We start from the raw sequence: 23,121 nt of genomic DNA, 5'->3' as shown, positions 1-23,121 counted from the left end.
GTAAAACAGCACTACCAATCTCACAGGGTTCTGATGAGGAATGCATTTAAGAATGCTTAGTACCATGCCTCAGAGAAGGCAATGGCACCCCACTCCAGTACTCTTGCCTGGAAAATCCCACGGATGGAGAAGCCTGTGGGCCGCAGTCCATGGGGTCGCTAGGAGTCGGACACGACTGAGCGACTTCACTTTCACTTTTTACTTTCATGCATTGGAGAAGGAAATGGCAACCCACTCCAGTGTTTTTGCCTGGAGAATGCCAGGGACGGGGGAGCCTGGTGGGCTGCCATCTATGGGGTCGCACAGAGTCGGACACGACTGAAGCGACTTAGCAGCAGCAGCAGCAGCAGTACCATGCCTGTACACATTAATTTGAAGTATTAGCAATTAGTGTTATTATTTCCTGACCATCTTGGCCTGCTCTGATTTCTTCTTCCTCTGAACTTTTAGCTTTCCTTACAGGATCAGAATGGAAGATCCCTTAGTGATCATCTATCTGATTCCTTCCTGTTATGAAAGGGGAAGCTGAGGACCAGAGAGGTGATGGAATTTGCCCAAGGCCACACAGCAGAGCCAGGACTCAAACTCAAGTCTTCTGATGCCCAGTCCCAGGGGCTCTTATTTCTTAATGTCTATCCCTTGACCCAAACGGAGAAGGCAATTTCAGGATATCTACGGCTGGAAGAAGGAAGATGGGGAAGAGAAGGTGAGAGGAGTTGATTGCTTTCAGCATTTCGGCAGGGAAAGCCAAGAGCTAATCTTCCCACAGGCTGTGTGAACCAAGTGTTCAAATTGGAGATTCCAGCTCAGGTGGGTCTAGGTCCTTGAGCCTTGTTAGCTTTTTAAGTTCCCTCCAACCAGTCCTGGGTGGGCGAATTCATAGAGGATCTATGATTTTTGTGGCCTCGGGAGAGGACATCCCATGTAGCGGGGAAGTATCAGAATCCAGGAATCAGGGCTGGATTACACAATCTCCTGATGAGGAATCTGAAACTCTGTTTCCTTGATGAAGGGACATTCTTTAAGTTCCCAGAAGGCTCTGGATGACTCAGGGGGCTTATGCAGGGCCGCTAGCAGGCTTCATAAAGGGCCAGGAGGGAGATCTCTCTCCCTGATGCTGAGTCCTGCCACCATCCCAAACGCCTGTTTCCTGAGCTGTTGGGGCCGTAAGGGAGGCCTTGCCACCTGGTATCAGAGGGAAAAGATGGAGCATCTGACAGCGAGGGCGTGAGAAGGTATATTTTTATTCCTCAAAGAGAAAAGAGTTCATGTTCAAAAAAGCGTATTGTCCTTTGCGCCTGGCCTAGCTCAAGGACTGATGTCATTCATTCTGTAGAACTTTCTGTGAGCTTTGTCAGTGTAGCTGCTTGCCACCTGTGGCTATTGAAATATTTAAAACGTGGCCTGTGCAAGCGGGAGCCTGAGTGTGGTGTGGGAAAGAGCCCTGGACTAGGAGTCAGGAAGTCCCTCGATTTACTCACATGGAAAATCACTTCCCTCTGTCTGTTCTTTCCTTCCACGTCTGTAAAGTGAGGCTGTTGGGCCAAGAGTTCTCTCTGGCATTCCCTGGGCAGCCCCAATCTGAAGGGCACAGCAGCAGTTGAGGATCAGAGTCAGTGGACTCTCCACTCCATCACACCCCGTCCCCCCATCTCCCAGGGCCCTGCCCAGGGCTGGCATAGCCCCCTGACATCCAGCCCTGTGTGTTTCTCCAGACCCACCTTTGTGACATCCCCCTTGCATGCTTCAGAATCTGTGGTTTCAACAATGGTTCACTCCACTGAGAGTGAACAGTTTTCAGCTCCCTGAATGTACTCTTTCTTCTCTTTGCATATTCTGTTCCCTTTGCTGAGAACACCCTTCCTTATACTCTTGCTTGGCTACTTTTAGGTCTCAGCCAAGGTGTCCCTTCCTTTGAGAAGACCTCCCAGATGCCAAATCCTGACCAGATGCTCCCTTGTCCAGGCTCCTATAGCTCCCTGTATTTCTCCTGTCAACACACATCTCTACCATACTTGACTGTAATTACCTATTAATTTGCCTACAGCCCCCAGAGCAATGCTATCCAGTAGCCATTTGTATGATGATGGAAATGTTCTATACGTGTGCAGTCTAAGGTGGGAGCCACATATGGCTACTGATGGCTGGTGCTACATTGCAGGAACTGAATTATTAATTTTATTAATTTCAACTCATTTATATGTAAACAGCCATGCATGGTTAATGGCAATTGTACTGGACAGGGCAGCCAGCCCAGAGTCTGTGAGCTCTGAGTGGGCAGGAAGTGGGTCTGACTTGTCCATTCCTATGTCTTCAGTGGTCCAGAATGTTGTGTAAGAATGAAGAAACTCCAGAAATGGGAGAAAGGTCAGTTCATCCAGACAGTCCCCAAATATCCCCCCCACTCAGGCGTCTTTTCAGTAGATAATGAGCTGAGACGTTCTGTTTGTAAAGGTCAGTTCAGTTCAGTCACTCAGTCATGTCCAGTTCTTTGAGACCCCATGGACTGCAGCACACCAGGCTTCCCTGTCCATCACCAACTCCTGGAGCTTACTCAAAATCATGTCCATCGAGTCAGTGATGCCATCCAGCCATCTCATCCTCTGTCATCCCCTTTTCCTCCCGCTTTCAATCTTTCCCAGCATCAGGGTCTTTTCCAATAAGTCAGTTTTTCACATCAGGTGGCCAAAGTATTGGAGTTTCAGCTTCAGCATCAGTCCTTCCAATGAATATTCAGGACTGATTTCCTTTAGGATGGACTGGTTGGATCTCCTTGCAGTCCAAGGGACTCTCAAAAGTCTTCTCCAAAACCACAGTTCAAAAGCATCAGTTCTTCGGTGCTCAGCTTTCTTTATAGTCCAACTCTCATATCCATACATGACTACTGGAAAAACCAGAGCTTTGACTAGACAGACCTTTGTTGGCAAAGTAATGTCTCTGCTTTTTAATATGCTGTCTAAGTTGGTCATAGCTTTTCTTTCAAGGAGCAGGCATCATTTAATTTCCTGGCTGCAGTCACCATCTGCAGGGATTTTGGAGCCCCCCAAAATAAAGTCTGTCACTGTTTCCATTGTTTCCCCATCTATTTGCCATGAAGTGATGGGACCGGATGCCATGATCTTAGTTTTCTGCATGTTGAGTTTTAAGCCAACTTTTTCGCTCTTCTCTTTCACTTTCATCAAGAGACTCTTTAGCTCTTCTTCACTTTCTGCCATAAGGGTGGTGTTTGTAAAGTAGTCAACAGTTTACAAAGAATGTCTGTAAACCCTCATTTTAATTACCATTCCAGGAGGCTGGCAAAGCGGGACTCATTATCCTATTTTATAGCAGGGGATCACTGAGGCTCAGGATGGGAAAGTGAGTCTCATGACTGAGTGCAGAGCTGGGCTGCTCATCGGTGGGTAGATCTCTAAGGCCCGACTTAGCATCCTGGTGAGATCCAGCCGAGAGGGAAGGAAGGGGCTTTTTCCCTTCCCTGTGGAGAAGCCGCAGAAACTAAGTGGAAACAGATGGGATGATGGGAGGTGGGAGGTGGGCGGTTGGTAGGAGGATGTGGGCCGGGTGTCTGGTGATTTCCTCAGGACCCTGGGCACTGGAATCCCCCATTTTAGGCAAAGGAAGAGACTGAGATCCTTGGGAGAACCCAGAGGTGGGGCGGGGTGGGCCAGCCCGGTGGCCTCTGCCCCCGTGCCTATTCCTGGCCCAGCCACAGAATCATCAGGCTTTCGGCGGTCCCCCGGAGCCCCCTCCCCGCCCTGGAATTCACAGCAAGTGACAGCCAGTCTGGGAAGTGACAGGTGGGGAACTGACAAAGGAGGGCCCTGTGCTCTGCCAGGGGGCGGGATGGGGCCTCAGCTGAGTTTGTGGGGCTGCCTGCGCCTCCATCTCGGGGAATTCCCCTCCTGCCTAAAAGTCAGCCCTGCCCCGCTCTCCTTCCTGCAGAAGCACAGTGAGCCGAGGCGCCTTCTCAGGCGGCAGCCCCTGCTGCATAGACCCCGTCATCTTCTCCTGCCCTTCCCCAGGTGAGTGACCTGCCCAGGGTGGTAAGCCAGGACGGGCCAAGGTTCACTGCACAAGCCTGTGGGGCCACCAGACCCTCTGGCTCTGGGCCACAAGCCACCTGGCGCCCCGTTTTTCTGCCGGCTAGTGTCTGTGGCTGCCCTGACCCAGCTCCCTCGCTCACTCCCTGGGGCCTGGGCTCTGCACCGCTACCTCCTGGCCTGCCCTCATTCTCTTCTTGCCTCTCTCCCTCCATTTCTTATTTCCTCTTCCTGCCCTCCTCTCCTTGCCTTCTCAGCCAGTCATTTTCTCTCTAGTTGCCAGCAGTTTTTCCAAAGGGAAGGAAAAGAAAGATCTACTTTTGTCTTATCCTTTTCCCAAGAGAAGGGAGCAGGTTCATAAGTATAAAGGCAGGTGTGTGTGTGTGTGTGTGTGTGTGCATGAGCAGGGTGAGATATGTGTCTATGTTCGTGAGCTTGTGTCAGATCTCCCAAGATGCTTATGTGGAAGACCGTGTGAGGCAGCGCGTGTGAGTATGTTTACGTATTTGTGTGAGTGTGTCTGTGAGTGTCTGGGTCATTATATGATTGTATGTCAGTACGTTTTTGAGGGTATGTGGGCGTGTGTGGGGCACTTCAGTGATCTAAAGCTAGACAGGAAGAGACCAGGTGGGAGTCTGCCCTGCCTCCCTTGGGAACACGGTGGAAGGCTGGTGCCCTCCTTAACAGGGGGCAAAAGGGCCTGCAGAGGGCTCCCCCGCCTGCTCTCCTCCAGGGCCAGCTGGCCCTTTCTAAGGTTGAGAACCCAAGGCACCAGGAGGGGTGACGGCTGGCAGACAGTGGCGATGCGGCCTCCTCTTTGATCACAAACAGTCCAGATTTTCCAGACCGGGTCAGAGGCCCAGCCCAGGGAAGTCCCTGGCTAGGAGGGGCAAGGAGTGGAGGCCAAGTCACTGTCACAGTGGCTTCTGGGCTGGAGAAGAATGAAGGGAGAAGTGGGAGTGGCCCAGAAGAGGGTGCATAGCAGAGGCCTGGGGGTGAGGCTGAAGGAGGATTGTTCTCAGGGCCCTGTCAGGGCTTCCCAGGATTAGGAAATGCTCTGGTTCCCTCGGGTCTGCTTCCTTCAGGGGCTGGGAGGAGCCTGGCTGACCTTTGCCAACTTCCAGGAGGATGACAAGGGGCAAGCTTGGCTCCAAACCCAGATCCACTTGACATTCTGAGTTGCAGATACGGGAGGCCAGAGGGAGAGGGCCTGGAGGAAGGGAGGCCTGGGGCTCCTAGGAACCGTGGGAGGGGCCTGGCTTGGCCACGTCTGCTACAGGCCGCGGCTGGGAATTCCCCCCAGTGTCACTTTGCCCTTGCCTCTCCTCCAGCAGTGCCCAGAAAACACAGAGTAAGAGGCAGGCCTAGGGATGCAGAGGAAACAGTTGGAACGAAAAAGAGAAAAGAAAAATAGGAAAGACACTGGAGGAACAGTCAGGAGAAAAGCCTTCTAAGGCATGATGTTTCCGAGAAACTTTTGTGCGGTCTACGGCAAGTTCTTCCACAGCTCTGGGCTCTGAGGTCCTCCCTGGAAGGAGAGGGACGATCCCTGCCCGCCCTGTGGACTGGGTCATGATTATCATCGTCGCCTCTCACTGATGTCACGCGCTGTAGTGTTCCATGCTTTCTACTCCTGCACTGTTCTAACCTTCCAGTTATTGATGAGGACCCTGGGGGAGAGTCCTCACGAGGTGTAAGCGCCAGGTCTGTCTGAGCCCAGCACCCACCTTCTCACCCTTGCATGACATGCCTCTTGAAAGTGGGGCAATCTGTGACTATGAAATAGTTTAACTCATCTTAAAGTGCTGAATGTATGTGAACAGTTATGGCTTTCTTAGCACCATCGTATCCATCCTCTCGTGTGGTTATTTGGGAAATAAATAGAATTAAAAACACCTTTTCAGGCTGAGGGTGGGAAGCAGGGCCATAGCCTCTGCTCACTGATTTAGTCTTTACTCCCAAATATGATCACCTCCTATAACTACAGCTGACACCATGCGCTTGATGTGCATTTCTCACTTATCACTGAAATCTCCCTCTCATATGCACACACCCAACACCAAAAAGCACCTAGAATCTATCACAGGGTTTTCCATTCCTGAGATTGTCCCCAGGCTATGGAGACGTGGGACTGGATCTAAAGAGGTACCCGGACCCAGGACTGATCTTTCCTTAGTTCACTGGTTGCTCATCACTGCTATCCAAGGCTCTGACTCACTAATTAACCTACAGGAGTGAGGCAGGTGCTGTTTGCTTTAGAAGCTCTATTCCCATCACTGAGGTGTGGAAATAGCGTTGCTCTGGCAGCAGGCGACTTAAGTACTTACTATTCCAAACTTGCTGTAAGACTTCTGACAAGTCCCTGGCCCATGCTGGCCCTCAAGCAGTGGTTTCATCCCTATAGAAAAGGGCCCTTTCTCAGGACCCTTTAAGGACTGGCATGTTGAGTTTTGTGCCCTGCAAGCTGGCAAGACTCTACAGCCTAATGCTCAAGAGCGTTAAGAGTTTCAGAGCCAGGATCTTCATGTTCCCATGACTTGCAGCAGTGGAAGCCACCTAACACCTCAGAGCCCCAGTTTCATCTATGAAGTGGGGGTTATAATGGTTCTGACCTCAGAGGCTGGTTGGGAGATAAATTACGTGAAAGTGCAGACCTAGCGCACAGCAAATATTCCATTGATGTTACCGCCTCATGTCTTTAATACGTAGCCTTCACTCCTCTTTAGGCACTTGATTTAGAGCTTAACCACTCACAGGTTGATAGTTTTTGATGTATTTTATTTCTCTCAAATGTGGATTTAGGTGTGACTTTGGAGCAGCCTTGGTGGAGGTGATAGAAAGGGGCTGGTGGTAGAAAGGAGACTGGGTCACTGCATGCCTTGAAACAAAACAAAATGAAACCACACACAGGTCTTTTGATTCTCCTCCCAGCTGGGACTTTGCATAGGTGCCTGTCCTCACTCTGGAAGAGCAAGAGGTTCCCAGTGGCCTGAGTCACTCAGTTCTCAGTGTCAGACTCAGCTTCCCAGTTTGGCAAGTTCCTTTGAGGCCTGGAGGGAGCAGAGGGTGCTAATCTAGGGGGCCTGTCTCCCACCCCACTGAGCCCCCAGAGTTGAGGGTCCCATAGAGTTTGTAAATAGTGGGATGGAACCTAGGGAGGCTGCATTCCTGGGTTTAACACTAAAGCTCTACTCAATGCATGTGATTCACATCTATAAACCACTATCTTTTCTTAAATGCCTACTGTGTGCCAAGCTCTTGGCTTGACTTACATGATCTCATTTATCATGATCACCTAAGAGGTAGGTAATCATATCTCCACTTTTTAGAGAGGAACAGAGGCTTATGGAGGCCACCCAGGAAATCAGTGTTTGAGTGGTTAGAAGCCCATTAGTTAGGTTCATAGCCTGTGATCATCATGAGTGTTGAGTCTCTGTAGGAAAAATTAGAGCACATAATGCAGTGGAAAGAGTATATATGACTTGGAGCCAAGGTCCTGGGTTCCAACCCTGGTTACATCACTCAATGTGTGTGGCCTTAAGTAAATCCTTACTACATCAGTCCCCAACCTCTTTGCCACGAAGAACAGGATTCGTGGAAAACAGTCTTTTCATGGCCTGGGGTGGAAGGGATGGTTTTGGGAGGATTCAAGAGTGTTACATTTATTTCTATTATTATTACATCAGCTCCACCTCAGCTCATTAGGCAATAGATTCTGAAGGTTTGGGACCTCTGCTTTTATTACACTGAAGACTCAGTTTACTGATCTGCCAAATAGGGGATTGTGATCAATAATCCTATGGCCTTTAACATGGTGGAATGTTTGAAAGTCAAACAGACTGTAAAGGATGAAAGGGGTGAGTGTAGTCATCACTTCGAAGAGATGACTCTTCTCACACATTGTAAATGTTAAGAAAAATTATCCAAAAGTAGGGGATCGGGCAAAAAGATGACTGTGTAACCTTTTTATGCCATTCTAGAGCACTGTCTAACAAGCCCACCTCTAGGAGTCATCCTGTACTTTGTGGAATGAAACAATTCACCTAATTCTCTAAGGTCAGACATTTAGAAAAACAGCTGAAGTAGTTTGGAAACAAGACATAAATAATTGGAGACTCCCTTCATTTTTTAAAATAAATTTCAGTGTTCATGAGAAGACTTGGGTTGGGCATTTTAGGAAAAGGCAAATTGGGATTACAGACAAGAGCAGAACAAAAACTAGACTGGGGGATCCTAATGGGTGAGGGGATGCCTGAGAGCTGCAGCATGAATCAGCCCAAGACTGTAATCTCCCGGTACCCTTCCGAATTGGTTTCACTCAGTGGTGCTTTGTTTGGTGTTCACATCCCTCTCTCCCTCCCTCTCTTCAATTTATTTTTGCAATTAAGATGAACTAGAATTAACATTGTTTTGAGAATTTGATAACCCCTTTGAAGTAACTAAAAGCATCATAGGATGTCACAAAGCCTGAGAGTACTTGGGTAGGGGTGTGTGTGTGTGTTTTCACGTACAGTCACAGTTAATTTACAGGGCTTTCCTGTAAAATGAGGGCCTATATGGAATAGGTCCTCAGATCCTTTCCAAGGATGAGGGCCTGTCAATCACTAAATTTTCCATAGTTCCAGTGAAATGAGTCTTTTAGAATAAGTTTTTCATAAAGCGATATTACCTCAATTTAAAGAGCTGTTCTTTATTTCTGTTATAAAGTTGTTCTTTATCCAAGCTATTCTTTATTACAGACCTTTCCACTTTTTTTTTTAATTTAATTTTACTTAAAAAAATTTTTTTTTGGCCAGTCAGTGTGTGAGATTTCAATTTCCCTACCAGGGATGGAACCTGTGCCCCCTGCAATGGAAGCTCTGAGTCTTAACCATTGGACTGCCAGGGAAGTCCAGGCCCTTCCACTTTTTGAAATTAAAATTTACCCTCTTTTAAATAAAATGATGGCCTTAAAAAAACAAGTGTTCCTAACCTTTACCATGTTACTGCTCCTGCCAGGTCTGGGGACTCTCACAACCTGTTTGCATGATCTGACCCAGGTATAGGTAGATGGTAGGAGGTGGGCTCCGGATTTGCCCACTTGGGTTTGAATTTTGGTTCAGCCACTTACTGAGGTCTTCTAACCTCCCCGTCCCTAGTATCTTAATTTATGGTTAAAAATAAAAGTGGGGGCTGGGGATAGAAAACCATCTCACTAGCGTGGCTGAGCAAATTAAATAAAGCTTACCAAGTCTGGAGCAGTAAGGGCGCAAAAAACGTCAACTGTGACAATAAGATTCTTTAAGGGTACTTTCAGCTCAGAATTTCCATGAGCTCTGTAAGTCTCGGGATCGCCCTGGACCGAACTCTAGGACCCGGAGCTCTAGCTTTGGCTCAGCTACAAATGCTTACTACCTTTTGGCAAATCCCCTCCCCGAGCTCTGGGCCGCGTGCCCCTCGTCCCAAGGAAGGGGTGGGTGGTCTCTGCGCTCGTCTCTGCTCTGAAATTCCGGCTTTCGGGGTGGCCCCTTTCTGGCGCCCGGAGTTTCCGCAGCTGGGAGTGCCGCGAGGGGTGGCCCAGAGGCTACCTAGGGGCCGGCCTGCGGGATGGGACGCTTGCGGCCAATCTGCAGACTCTCTCCCGCCCCCTGACCTCCGGTGGCTGCTGTTTACTTCGCTGCGTCCCACCCCGGCGGCTGCTGGCCAGCCCAGACGGTGCCGCGTGATTGGGCAAGCGGCCTGTCAATCGCTGGGGACTTTCCCAGGGGTGGGGCGGCCCGGCCCCCAGCACTTCCTAGTCCCTGGCCAGGTCCCCCAGCCAGGAGCTGGGATCCTGCTGAGTGCTGTGAGGCCAGAGCCTGGCGCGGGCCTCTACCCTGTCCCTGGACTCGGGACTGGACGCGGAGAACGGGGCGCTGTCCCTCAGGGCCCCCACCCTCAGGTAAGCCGGTTGGGCGGAGCGGGAATGGAACGGAAGGGAGCCCGAGACTGGGCCGTTCCGAGTCTCGGCAGTGACCGGGCGTGGCGCGGGGAGGTCAGGCCCGGCCTGGTGGCCTGGCTTCTTGGCTCAAGGGCTAGCCTCGAGGCACGCGGCGCCTCCGAGGGTGGCGAGGTCCGGCTGAGTGGGGAATCCCTGACCCGCGCGGAGGGTGGTGGGCGCGCGTGCGCACTGAGTGGGCGAGTGCGTCTGGAACGAGCGTGCAGTCGATGTGCAAGGCGTGCAGACCGGTGGGGTGTGTGTGTGTGTGTGTGTGTGTGTGCGGGCGTGGATCTGTTTACAGTATGGGAGACCAGTTTTGGAGGCAGTGTGCACACGTAATGAAGAGGAAAATAGCTTATTGGGCGCTTTCCAAGTGCTGATCTTAACTCGTTACATGTTTTAAACTCATTTGTCATTGTCACCCTCAAAATGAATTTGATTATTATTATCCGTATTTTACAGTTTAGGAAACTGAGGCATTTGGAGATTGGGGTCATACAGTTAGAGAGTTGCACAATTAGGATTTGAACTCGGCGCGTTTGATTCCAGATTTCCTTGTGAACTTACTGTTTCTGTTGAAAATATTTTGCCCTCTGTTGGAGGCAACATTTGGGTGCATTTGCAGGGCAGCTGTAGTGAGTTTGGGGGAGGGATTTTTGGGTGTGGAGTTTCTACGTGTGTGAGTTTTCCACTGTAGAATATTTATCTGCAGGAGAGTGCGAGTTTGTGTGTACATGAAAGTGATTGTATTATACATTCATTAATTGTATGGGAATTTTGTGGGTGGGAATTTTGTGCGACTGGGTGAGACCGTTTTGGTTGGGGGGGGACTTTTGTGGGTGATGCAGAAGAATCAGCAATGTTTATCCCCACCCCCTTGCAGAATGACAGTACAGAGAAATCTGTGGATTCCTAATGCATCACTTTTATTTCACAGTATTGTCAAAATGTAATTTAATCAGCTCTTACTCATTTTCCAAACAATGTGGTATGGTAGAGGGGAATTCAGCACCTGATGAGAGATCCGGAAAGAGAACTGTCTCTCTCTTTTTTTTTCATTCCTGACAATGGATACTGCATTAGGAGGCTGGAATATTTATTAGCACAGGCTTATAGCAATCCTATGATGTATTAATATCCTTGTTTTACAGCAGAGAGAACTGAGGTAGTGAAAAACCAATAATGGTAAGAGTTACAGCTTACGTTTATCAGCACTTATCATGTGCCAGGCACAGTGCTTTACGTTTAGTATCTCTTTTAAACTTTCAACAACCCTAGGAGAGAGTCACTATTAGTAGCCTCAATTTTCAGATGAGGAAACGGAGTACCAAAAAGGTTAAGACTTGCCCAAGACTAGTAAGCCTTGAATCCTGAGCACTATTTCCTTTCCACTATCCTGGCTGTGTCCTGGAAAAGTAATGTGATCAGGGTCTGGCACTTCACGGAAGCACCTGATCATGTCCCTCTGGAGACAGCAGCCCTGAGTGTCCTGTGTTCTACATACTTAGGTGAATCTGTTTTCCCCCACCTGTGGGCATCCGTGGGTATGGCATGGCACTCCTGCTGAGGGTTGCTGCCTGCCCCTATTCCCACACCAGGGCCTTCGGGGCCCCAGGAAGCCGTGGGGTCTGACTCATACCCTTACCCCCCAGTCCTGCCTGTGACTTGGGCCCGGATGTCCTGGGTTGGGTTGGCCGACCTGATTTGAACACCTCAGAATTGTAAGAGGTTGGCTATTGGCCTCCCTCTCTGGGTACTCCTGGGTACTGTTTTACTCTCACACTCACTGTGATTTAACCACAGCAGCCTGCTTTTTTCTCCGTGTTCAATATGGCAAGTTTATTCTTGCTTGAGGCCCTTGTGGATATTGCTTCTGCCTGGAACACCTTTCCCCAGCTCTTTCCACGCTGGTTCATCCTTATCTGTCAAGTCTCAGATCAAATGTCACCTCCTCAGAGGGGCCTTCCCTGACCTTTCTATGCAAAGTAACTCATTTTTTCACTTTCTGTCATATTACTATTATATGTATTTTTAATACATTCATCATGCCTTGAAATGACCGTGCTTATTTGCAAATGAGAAAGTGTGTGTAGAGACACTGTATATGTCTGGGAAACAGTAATTTTTAGTGTTTGCTTGTTTGTTGTCTTTCTCTTTTCCTGGAGTGAAAGGGTGAGAGCCACGACCTCTTTAGTCTTCACATGTGCATTCCTGCTACTAGATAAGAGTGTCTGGGGTAAGACTGCTGGGTTTGTTCAAGCGATGAGTAGAGTAGAAGAAACTAGAATAATGGTGCATTTCACAGATAAGGAAATTGAGACCTAGAGATGGGAAGGCCCTTGTCCCAGAGAATTAGTGGCAGAGTTGGGGTGAGAGCCAGAAGTTGCTTCCCACGACATTATTTTCCCTCCTGATAGTCAGCAAACAGGTCCTGACAGTCCTCTGGCGTGGTGCTGTGTGGAGTGGCATGGTGCTCACGGTTCTCTGTCCTCCAGGAACATGTGGTAGACTGGGCAGAAATGTGCCCTGAGTGCTAGCTGGAAGGCATAGTGTGCCAGCAGTTGCCTGGCACTGAGTCTCAGTGGGGTGTGATGCAATTTTGGGGGTGCCAGGTGGTCAGGGGGCTTCTGTAGGGAAGTGACTTCAAGGCCAGGCCCAGCCAAGATGAGGAGGTACAGAGCTAGGCCTGAGCTCCTTCTGGAACTTAGGAAACTGGGCAGAGGATTTGGGATAAGGCTCTCCTGGGCTGGGGGAGCTGACCAGCTGGGCTAGGAAAAACCCTAAAGTCTTGACTGCCAGGCAGAGAAGTGTCAGTTTTTCCCTGCTCCGTCGGCAGCACTGGGAAGTGATCAGAGCAGCTGGTTGGTAAACCTGAACATGCATCAGAATCCCCTGGGTGGCTTGTTAGACTGCAGGGCGGCGTCCCCAGAGTGGCTCAGCCAGCTGGTGGCAGCGGTGCTGGGGCCGCCAGACCAGCTGCTCTTTGAGAACCCGTGGTGTGGCGTGCCTGATTTAGAGTTAGCACACCTGGACGGGGGCTGCGCCTGCTTCCTCATCTGTAAGATTCTCTGACGTAAGCGCTGCCTCCAGAGGGGCGCCATGAAGGAGACAGTGCCTGTCAAGCACTCAGCGCAGGGCTGGCGTGGGGCTGCTGTGGTGTAAGTGACCCGTCGCTGCCAGCTGCTGAACACCATTCAGTCTTATTAACGATGCCGATCTTGAGGATGTTGAAGGGATTTCAGGAGGAGACGATGAGGAAGGTCAGATGTTCCAGGCTTCGGCATAACTTGCCCTTCTTCCTCTGCCACCTCTGGACCATTCTGTGTCCTCTGTGAATGGATCGTCCACTGTGGTATCTCAGACGCCCTTCCATCCCTGTTTGGAACAGTGGAAGTATATACGTGGGAGGGCCACAGAGGACATCTGGCCCAAATTTCCTCAGCAGCACCCAGCACCCCACAGGTGATGAGCCAGCCTGCCCTGGACCCCGGCACAGCATCAGGGAGCGCTCTGTGGGCAGCCCTTCCAGTGCTGTTACAGGTGGCTCGCTGTGGTGGGCCCACCTCCTCTCTTGCCCTCTTGTTTACCCCTCTGCTCATGGCTCACTTGACCCCTTGGAGGGAGGGAGAGGGAGGAGTAGGAGGTATGGTAAAAAGAGTGGACAGCTGGCCAACAGAGGATCTGGGTTTCCTCGCCTCTCTGTCTCCACCGTCCCCTGCAGCCGTTGGCGAGTCTCCCTCCCTTGGCCGGCTTTGGTGTCCCAGCTGGAGAACGAGGGAATTGCACTGACAGGTGTCTCAGGGCCGTAGCCCAGTGACTGGGCTGCCTTCTCTGCCCGGAGGTCTCTGAGTCTGCTGCTGGGCCAGGCCTTTCTGTGCTCCACCTCCTGGCTTCTTGCTGCTGGCCCCCTGTCTGCCCCTCCTTTATCCTTCTCCTCTTTGGAGAGTGTCAGCAGCTCCGTGAAGTTGCCAGAAGAAAGGCAGAGCCACCACGGCCTGGCTGCTGGCAGGAAGTTTTTCTGTGCCCCCCCTGTGACCAGCCCAGGACAGTCAGTCACTCCTCTGATAGGAACGGATGACTGGGCTGAGGAGTGGTGGCTCTTTGTCCAAGGGCTGTCCCCAGGCAGGGCTGAACTCTTGTCTCCCCAGGGACCTCACCCCAAGGCTGTTCCTTGTGTCCTTGAGCACCTGCTGGTGGACAGGCCGGTGGCCCAGGCAGGGGTGTGTGTGGGGGCGATGGGGGTAGTGGGGGAGGGCTGGGGATGCTATGGGAGTCATGTCACCAAGGCGTCCTACTCAGTGGTCAGAGCTGGTATTTTTAGGGCGGGCGTGGGGGTGTCCCATGAGTCAGGGGCGCTTGGTTTGGTCTCCACCCACAGTGGAGGAGGCTTACACCACTCTCGGCTGGCCAGCAGACCATGATCTTGGTCAGCTTCATCTCTGTGGTCTGAGGAACACTGGTCTTGCCACAGCCCCACTTCTGCCTCTGGGGTGTAGCCCCCCCAATCCCAGTCTCTGGGAAGAGGAACAGGGGTCTGAAGATGGCAGGATTAACTTTTAGAAAATGCAAAGGAATCTTTCAGACGCAGAGAGTAACATGCAGACACTTGGGAGAGCCACCATTCAGCTTAAGAAATAACATATTCTGTTCATTTGAAATTTCTCCCTGATCATCTCCTTCCCCACTCTTCCAGAAGTAACAAGGGTTCTAAATTTAGAGTTTATTCTCTTGTATTTCTCTACAGTTTTATGGATATTACAAATATATACATCCCTAAATAATATTTAATATTGTTTTATATGTTTTAAGATGTTACTTAAATGTTTCCAGCTGTGTTCTTCTGCAGCTTGCTTGTTTTGCTTTTTATTATGTTTGAGAGATTCATTTCTGTTTGGATCTCTAGCTCTGGCCTATTTGTTTTTCACAACTGTATAGCATTAATAGGGGCTTCGCTAGCACCTCAGTGGTGCAGAATCTGCCTGTCAGACAGGAGATGTGGATTTGATCCCTGGGTTGGGAAGATACCCAGGAGAGGGAAATGGCGCCCCACTCCATCATTCTCGCCTGAACAGTCTCATGGACAGAGGAGCCTCGAAGACTAGAGTCCATGGGGTCACAAAGAGTCAGACACGACTTAGTGCCTGAACAGCATAGTACTAACATTCGCTGGTATGAAATGGCCCCGGTGTCTTTATTCATTTTCTTCTTCATTAGCTTGCTTCCAGTCTTTGCTGTTGAAACAGGGCATCTGTGGCTTTTATCTGGTTGGTGGTCCCTGGAAGCTGTTCTCTTCCCAGCCACTGTGGCCCCTGTTGGGTTAGCACTTCAAGGTCTACAGGGGGTTCTGCGGATCTGTCCTTGCAGCATTTCCTTGGGGAGAGGAAACCAGGAAAGTGAGGTCTGCTCAGGGTCACTTGGTGAGGGAGTGGAACCAGGATCTGAGCCCTGGTTTCCCAGAAACCCTCTTTTCACCATATTTGGTATGAGGGGAATTCTCAAAAGTTGTCATCTTCCCCCATGGAGAAAAGTTACAGGGTTGGAGAAAGCCTTTGGTGGGCATTTTGGGCACAAGTACACAGGAGGACAGTTGAGTCTCCCTTCCCTTTAGGTCCAGGGTTGGCCTAGTGCCCTTTGACCCTATAGCTGATAGGCGAGGGGCTCCTCCTGGGTCAACAGTGCCAGCTGCTGGGTTGGGGGGCGGGTGGGTGGGGAAGCCAGGCTTCTAGGCACGGCGGTAGGTGCACCAGTTTATCCCAGGAGCTGTGAGGAGGCGAAGGCTCGCAGGCTGGAGTTGCTTGGGCTGCCTTCTCAGCCCTTCTTAGGGGGCTGTTGGCAGTGGTGAGTACAGGCTGGGGACTGATGATCAAGAGGGGGCCATTCTGCTTGGTCCTTGGGAACTGGGCCACCTTGAGCCCAGCTCTGCACCCGTCTGGACTCGGCTTCCTCTCCAGCAAAGCAGGTATAAGGCCCCATGTGAGGGCCCACGGGTAGTGGATGGGAAGCTTCACCTTTGCTCCCACACCAAAGTCTGGTGCTTTTCTTCCCACCTTTGTTGCCTCCGACCCAGCCTTGACCTTCCTGAAGGTAGATCCTTTCTGGAAGGTTCCAGGTTGAAACAATCTACAGTTACCAACTCTCCATTTGCCAAATTCCTTGACTAGAAAACTCGACCCTGGACTTTACCTCTTGATTTTTTTTTTTTAAAACATTTTGTTCGCTGCTTTTTAAGTCTTTGTATGATAACTAGTCATCTACATTTTTTTCTCTATTAATTTCACTTTGGTCAAATATTTCCCAGAGTGAAATTAGAGTACAGGAATTTCCTGCATATATGTAAATTATTTATCATGAAACAATATACATCACAGACTGTTAGAATTGAGAAAGACCATAGAAATATTGATTTTACTAATGAATAAGTTCTTTGGTTCAGGTGATGAAGTCCCTTCTGATTTGTGAACTAGTCCCTATAACCTGTCTGTGCATAGGAGGCAGATTCATAATAAGGAGGCTCTCATCCCTGCCCTCTGCCAACCAGCCTCATTTGGTGCCAGAACAATCGCCCTTCCTTATTGTTCTGACTTTGTCAAGCAACTTAAAAACAAAGTGAACTCTCCCTTCAGAAGAGTTACAAAATAACATGTGCTCATTGGAGAAAAAAAACTCCAGAAACTCAAGGGATGCTAAAGGTATAAAGTAGAAAATGAAAGTTGTCTTTTTTTCTCCGTCTTCTCTTCTACCTGTTTTTTAAAAATCAATTTAAAAAATAGAACAGGCTAGATTTCTCTTGTAAAGAGTTAAAAAATCTAAGTTTTAAAATAAAGATTTCCTTTGATTCCAATCCCCTAGCCCAAGTCCTTCTCTAGAGCTGACTACTAGCCGTGGTTTGGTGTGTATCTTTCCAGACCTTTTCTTATGCATATGTAAGATTTTATAGTATATGTATATGTTTATGCACACTTACAGGGCTTCCCTTGGTGGCTGAAATGGTGAAGCTCTCTGGCTGCAATGCAGGAGACGTGATTTTGATCTCTGGGTCGGGAAGATCCCCTGGAGAAGGGAATAGCTACACACCCACTCCATTATTCTTGCCTGGGAAATCCCATAGACAGAGGAGCCTGGTGGGCTACAGTCCATGGCTTTGCAAAGAGTCGGACACAACTGAGCAACTAACACACACACACACACACGCATACACTCGCACACATAGTTGTGTGTGTATGAATGTGTGTAACAGGATAAATAATATCTCATTATACATCAATGCGTTGCCTTTTTCCTTAACAGTATTTTATGGGCACCTTTCTGTCATTGCAAAGCAGTCTGCCCATTCTTTTCGATGTCTGTGTACTATTCCATTGAATGAATGCACCACAGTTTATTAAACTAGCCCCCTCTTGATGAACATTCAGGACATTTTTGCTATTGGAAGCCGTGTGTCAGTGTGCATCTTTGTCCAGTCTCTGTACAGTGAGACAGATTTCTAGCTTCTTAAATAGGTGGTCACTGAATGACTTACTTCTGGCCCTTTAAATAATTGAAACTTCCTCAAGCATACTTTTTTATAAGATAACTTTCATCTCAGCCATACAAACCTGATTTTTTTAAAATTAATTTTTATTGAAGTATAGTTGCTTTACCGAACCTGATTGTTGACATAATTGAGAAAGGACATTCTTTACCGTGGGTGACCCAGGTATAAGAAAAGCAAATGTCCACACAGCTACATCAGTAGAAACATAACACCTAAAAGGTGGGGGTGAAAGTTCCTCTGTTTGGTCAGGCAAGCCACATCTGGAGTGTTGTCCATTTTCAAGGTCAGATACAGATAGGGTGGGAGTGGAGGGGACGGGGTGGGGAGGGGTCCAGAAGCCTGTCCCTGTGAACAGTGCAGGGAACAAGGGCTAGTCTGCTTCTTGAGTGCTGCAGGTTCTGAATCTGCTCAGGGCTGAGATGGAGAAGAGGGGCATCTTATTCCTTATTCTCAGGGACCCCAGAGGGCAGAGCAGGGGCAGTGGAACCAGAGCTGGGAGTAGCTTCACTGCAGTTAGTGCTGGCTGCCCGGGGGTGCTCCTTGGGGAGGAAGTTGGTCTGGGTCACTAAAGATGGTCAACCAGAGTCCCCTGGCTCCCCTGGGGACTGGATAAGCATGGGTCTGAATCTCCCCTGAGCTTCCTTTCAACCTGAGACTCTGAACCCTGGTGACTACTGGCGGTCCAGGGCAGACCGACACCTGACCTTATGCAAGGTGAGTGACACATAGAGGCAGCGGCTGGGAACCTGGGGGCGTTTCAGGCAGTGGAACAACAGGACTGGCGTCCTCCCCCTGAGCTTCAGCCTGTGCCTCTCCGCCAGCGCAGGCCAGTGGAAAGGGCACTGGGGTGGAGTCTGATAGAATGAGGCTGGGTTCTTCATTCTGCCACCAACCAGCTGTGTTTCCTCAGGCAAGTGACTTGACTTGTCTGAGTCTGCCTCCTCATCTGAAAAATAGAGATGATGCCATCCAGCCAAGAGGATTGGTTTCCTTGCTGGAAAACAGGGATAAGAATGTTCATCTCTGTGTGGTAAGACGAAAATGCGGGAATACTGTGCATAATGACGCAGTGCAGTGCCTGGCTTATGGGAGCACAGGGCTGTCAGGGCCCATCCCAGCTTTAGTTAGATGCTCCTTGGTCCTCTTATGCAGAGTTTTCAGCCAACTAATGGCCCGGTCCTCCCCACTGTGCCTAGGCTGGTAATGTAGAGCTTGGATCTTGGAGGCTAAGTAGGGCCAGTGGGGCTCTCTCTGTGGGTGAATCAGTGGTGTGGGGAGGAAGGACATGGGAGATGCCAGCTGTGCTTGAGAGACATGACACTCAGGCTGACCTGGAACCTGGGTGCAGACCAGGGAGGAGGGCAGGACCCGGGGAAGGGCTGCAAGACATCGTTTGGGGGTTTCCAACTGCTCTTGGGAAGGCGACACACCCCTGAGAGCACTGCAGGAGGGTTCATGAGGCAGGACAGCAACTTGGGCGTTGGGAGGGATGGGAGCTAGGGTGTGCGTGCTCAGTCATGCCCTACTCTTTGCAACCCCATGGACTGTAACCCATCAGGCTCCTCTGTCCATGGGATTTTCCAGGCAAGAATACTGAAATGGGTTGCCATTTCCTACTCCAGGGATCGAATCCCTGTCTCCTGCATCTCCTGCACTGACAGGTGGATTCTTTACCACAGAACCACCTGGGAAGGTTCTGAGCTGGGGAGAGTAGCCTTTTTAAGATCAGAAGATTTTAGAAATGGATGGCAATATATTGCAAGTTCTGGAATGTTAGAACTAGAAAAGGCCTTAAAAATTGTCTAGTCTGCCCCCTCATATTGTATTATTGCTATCATCAACAACCCCTCCTTTTAGAAAACTGAGGCCAGGTGATGGAAAATGTTTGCCATGGTGTATCTAGACTAGAGGGCTTCCCTGGTGGGTCAGTGGTAAAGAATCTGCCTGCCAATGCAGGAGACGTGGGTTCGATCCCTGGGTCGGGAAGATCTGTTGGAGGAGGAAATGACAACCCACTCCAGTATTCTTGCCTGGGAAATCCCATGGACAGAGGAGCCTGGCGGGCTATAGTCCGTGGGGTCACAAAGAGTCAGACATGACTTAGTGACTACAGCAGCCTCCACTAGATCCCATGATTCCTGAGCCCCGCCCATTCCTCATATTACACTCTGTGCCTGTAGCCTCTTTCTTACTGAATTGTTTGGAAAGACTGATTACATCTTAGGCTTCTCACTAGTGAGATGCCGGGGTGGGCTCCTTGGGTACACACTGTCTAAGGTAGGTGCAGTGTCTCTGCTGACAGTCATCAGAGGACTCGGCCCGCTCTCTGATGGATGGAACTGAAGCCACAGTTTCCCTGATTGTGAAATGGGTGGAGTGGTCTGGAGGTCATTGTGAGGTGTGGAAGTGGGAAGATTTTTGTTTTAGCTTGCGAGATGTTTCATAATGCCTCACTTCCCGTCAGCCCTTGGGGGACTTGCAGGATATTCCCATTTACTGTTGAGGAAATTGAGGCTCAGATGATTCCTGATCTTTCCTGAACGTGGCCTTGGTCCAAGGGCTTCTCATAGCTTCAGTTTCACCAGCTGTGGTGTTGTCCCAGTGTTCCTGCTTACAGTTATTTGCAATTCACAAGAACTAAGTGGATGCTACAACCCATCAGCTGGGCTGTTAGGGGCTGCCTCAGCCTTTTAGTAAGAACCTACTAAGTGCCAGGTACTTCGTGAGGTATTATAATTATTATCGTTTAGGAAATCTTATTACAAAATGAATACATTTCTTTATTGAATCAAATAGTCAGGAAATAAGTGAGAACTCCCTTCCAATTGTACACATATTGTTTCATTTAGTTTCTTTAATCTGACATCCATGGTTTCTGTTATTTTTTTCTGTTTTGCAGATGAGGCTCAGAAAAGGTGAGGGGATGGTCAGTGTCACCCAGCTTGCAGGGGTGGGCCAAGCTGGGACCAGGGCAAAGCCCTGGGGCGACGTGTGAGAAGGGTTCCGGCTCAGGGTCTCATCGTGCGCTTGGGCTCCCCCTTCTTTGTTGCACCCAGCATGTCCCATCTGCTTCCGTCTCTGATCCTGCCCTGTTGGGACCCTTTCTTCCTGATCCAGGGCTGGACTGTCTTCTGTGCGTGTGCGGGGTCCCCTCCTCTTTCTTGCCCTGTGGCTGGCTCCCAAAGTTTGGGTCTCCGTGGATCCTTAGGCCAGCATGAAGACATCACGCAGTTTGTCTCTAGTCCAGGCTTCCTCTCTCTGTGCCTATGAGGGAGCTGAGGAACGCAGAATGGACAGCTTGCCCTTGGCCGTCAGAGTGTGCAGCAGAGTAGATGCCAGGACTTACGACTTTCTGTCCTTGCCTTCTTTCTGGAGACCCTTCCCTTCGCCACACTGTCCCCCACACCCACCAGCTTCCGTGGCAGCCCCTGCCGTTCCCTGGGGAGGTCTCTTGTGGCCGCTGTGTCCTCCCACTTTCCAGTGCCAGAGACCTACTCAGGCTGTCCTCCCTGGGCTAGCGAGAACTTCATTTCCCCCAGAGACACAGGGTCTGGCTGGCCTCAGGATGCAGCCAGTGCCCAGTGGCATTAGATCAGGCTAAGCCCCCAAGTGGGCCTTAGTTTCCTCACCTGTGGAACAGATGTCAGCCCTGCCTCCTTCCCACGGCTCTTGTGACAATCCAGTGGAAAAACATGCTTGAGGAATCGTAGCGATTTTGCAAATGTTACTACCTAAGCAAATTCATATCATTTGGGAACCCTGGGAGCCCCTGCTCCTAGCAGCAGCACACAGCTAATTGAAAGACAGCCTCTAATGGGCTGAAGTGTCTCAGTGCAGAGGCTTCATTTGAATCTAGCCTTTTTCAACCTTCGTCTTGGGTGGAGGTTGCGATCTGGGCCCATGCCCCCCCCACCTCTCCTCACTGCACCCCTCACCCCGACTCCTTCCCATCCTCCCATCCCTACCCTCCGACCCCTACCCACCCCTCCCTCCTCACCCCACCTCCATCCCCCCAGCTGCTGTCTCCTCCTTCTCCTCTTCTGGCTCCTTCAGTTTCAACAGCATCATCTCCATCTTTACACTCTGTGGTCACTGCCTGACTTGCCATCTGTCTGGGACCAAACCAGGCCTTTCTGGTTCCAGTGAGTGCCCCCCGGTTTTTCAGGGTGGGCTGTGGGGACCCCCCTCAACCTGAAACCAGGATCTTGTTTTGGAAGAAGGTCTGAGGTGCCTGTATCTTCACCCACAGCTGTTTCTGTTTTGCACAGTGGGTTGGTGTCTCCTGCTGGTGGGTCACCTGATCTGTAGCTGCTAGACCCAGGCCCAGGTGGACACAGAGTCCATGCTGGACTTGGCAAGAACCCAGAGAGGGGGGTCTGCAGTGCAGTGAGTGAGTGCAGGAGCAGAAATGGAGATGGGACAGTGGCAGACTGGAGGGAGAGCAGGGGCCCTTCTGGCTCCACCCTGACATTGTGTGTGACCTTGGTCTTCATGCTCCGGGGCCTGCCTGCTGCCCTCACACCCTGGGTGAGGGTCAGATGAGCTCGTGTCCCGGGATGCCTAGGCGCTGAGCTCCAGTACTGCCCCAAGCGAGGCGTGGGGGTGGGGTCAGCACCTCCTTTCCCCTGTCCACACCCATCCCTCTGTCTGTGATGGAGGGAAATGTGCCATCAGCGTGGGAGACAGGATGATGACGCAGGCCCTCATTCCAGGAGCCTTGGGGCACCTGGTAATGGACTTGGCCTCCTTGTCCTTGGAAATTCCTGTCCAGCTCTGTCATCCTGGGAATGAGTCCCCTCTCTAGGAAAGATCTCAGAACCACACAGACCAGGAGCAGAGTTCCCATCTGCCCCGAAGTCATCCTGAAACTGCCGCTGACCATCTGGGCATGAGGTCAGCGGGATGTGGAAATTCCCTGTTCCCCTCTTTGTGTTTCTTGCCTCCAGAAGTCCAAGCCATCCTTTGGGTAGCTCTTCTGGTCTCCAGAGAGGACTTTCTCACAGTAAGCTATTTGGTCTGGGCTCCCTCTGCCCGCAGCCTGTACTCTCCCCCTGCCCCCAGCTCTGCCCACCCAGGCTGGAGTCGAGAGAATGGCCTGCCTGCCTCTCAGCTGCTTCCTCTGAGCCCCCTTCCCTGGAGGCTCCCCAGTGCTGAGGGAGAGCATGCATGGTTTGGAGAATGGGAAGGTGGGGTTTCAATTCCTGGGTCCTGCATCCTGCTCTGTTGCTTGGTGTGACATCTGGGCATCTCCAAGGGAGCTTAGTTGTGCCAGGCTCAATTCTAGAAGTGTATGGCTGTCCCGGTGTCTCTGGTCAGTGGGTCACAGTTAGGCTCTCAGGATGTTTGCACATGGCTTCTCAGGAAGCAGGCATAGGATCAAGGGCTCCTCTGGTCCTTTCCGTCTCTCTGCTCTAATTAGAGATTTCCTGGGGCTCTGTTTTGGACCACTCTGATGACACCTTGGTAGACCAGATGGACTCGGCACCTGCTCTCCTGGAGCTTCTAATCTATTGGGCAAGCCAGATGTGGAGTAAAGATATTCCCAAATTATCACATATTGTCAACTGTGAGTTCCATGTAGGGTGAGT

At 50.4% G+C, this 23,121-nt stretch overlaps 1 protein-coding gene across 4 annotated transcripts in view; it reads left to right on the top strand.

Annotated features, from left to right (window-relative positions):
* The first annotated feature begins 9,838 nt into the window (after positions 1–9,838).
* Positions 9,839–23,121, top strand: part of TNIP1 (TNFAIP3 interacting protein 1) — a 44,892-nt gene continuing 31,609 nt past the window's right edge. For 3 of the 4 annotated variants that reach the window (XM_068980949.1, XM_068980950.1, XM_068980948.1), the window contains exon 1: positions 9,843–9,960. The gene's annotated coding sequence lies outside the window, so the exon portion shown is untranslated. Of the gene's footprint in view, positions 9,961–23,121 lie in introns of all 4 variants that reach the window. The other variant, XM_068980951.1, reaches the window with a different exon arrangement.

The sequence above is a fragment of the Capricornis sumatraensis genome, chromosome 9 (assembly GCF_032405125.1).
Source record: "Capricornis sumatraensis isolate serow.1 chromosome 9, serow.2, whole genome shotgun sequence".
Lineage (NCBI taxonomy): Eukaryota > Metazoa > Chordata > Mammalia > Artiodactyla > Bovidae > Capricornis > Capricornis sumatraensis.
The sequence above is the reverse complement of the archived record's forward strand: the minus strand, read 5'-3'. Positions and strand labels throughout refer to the sequence as shown.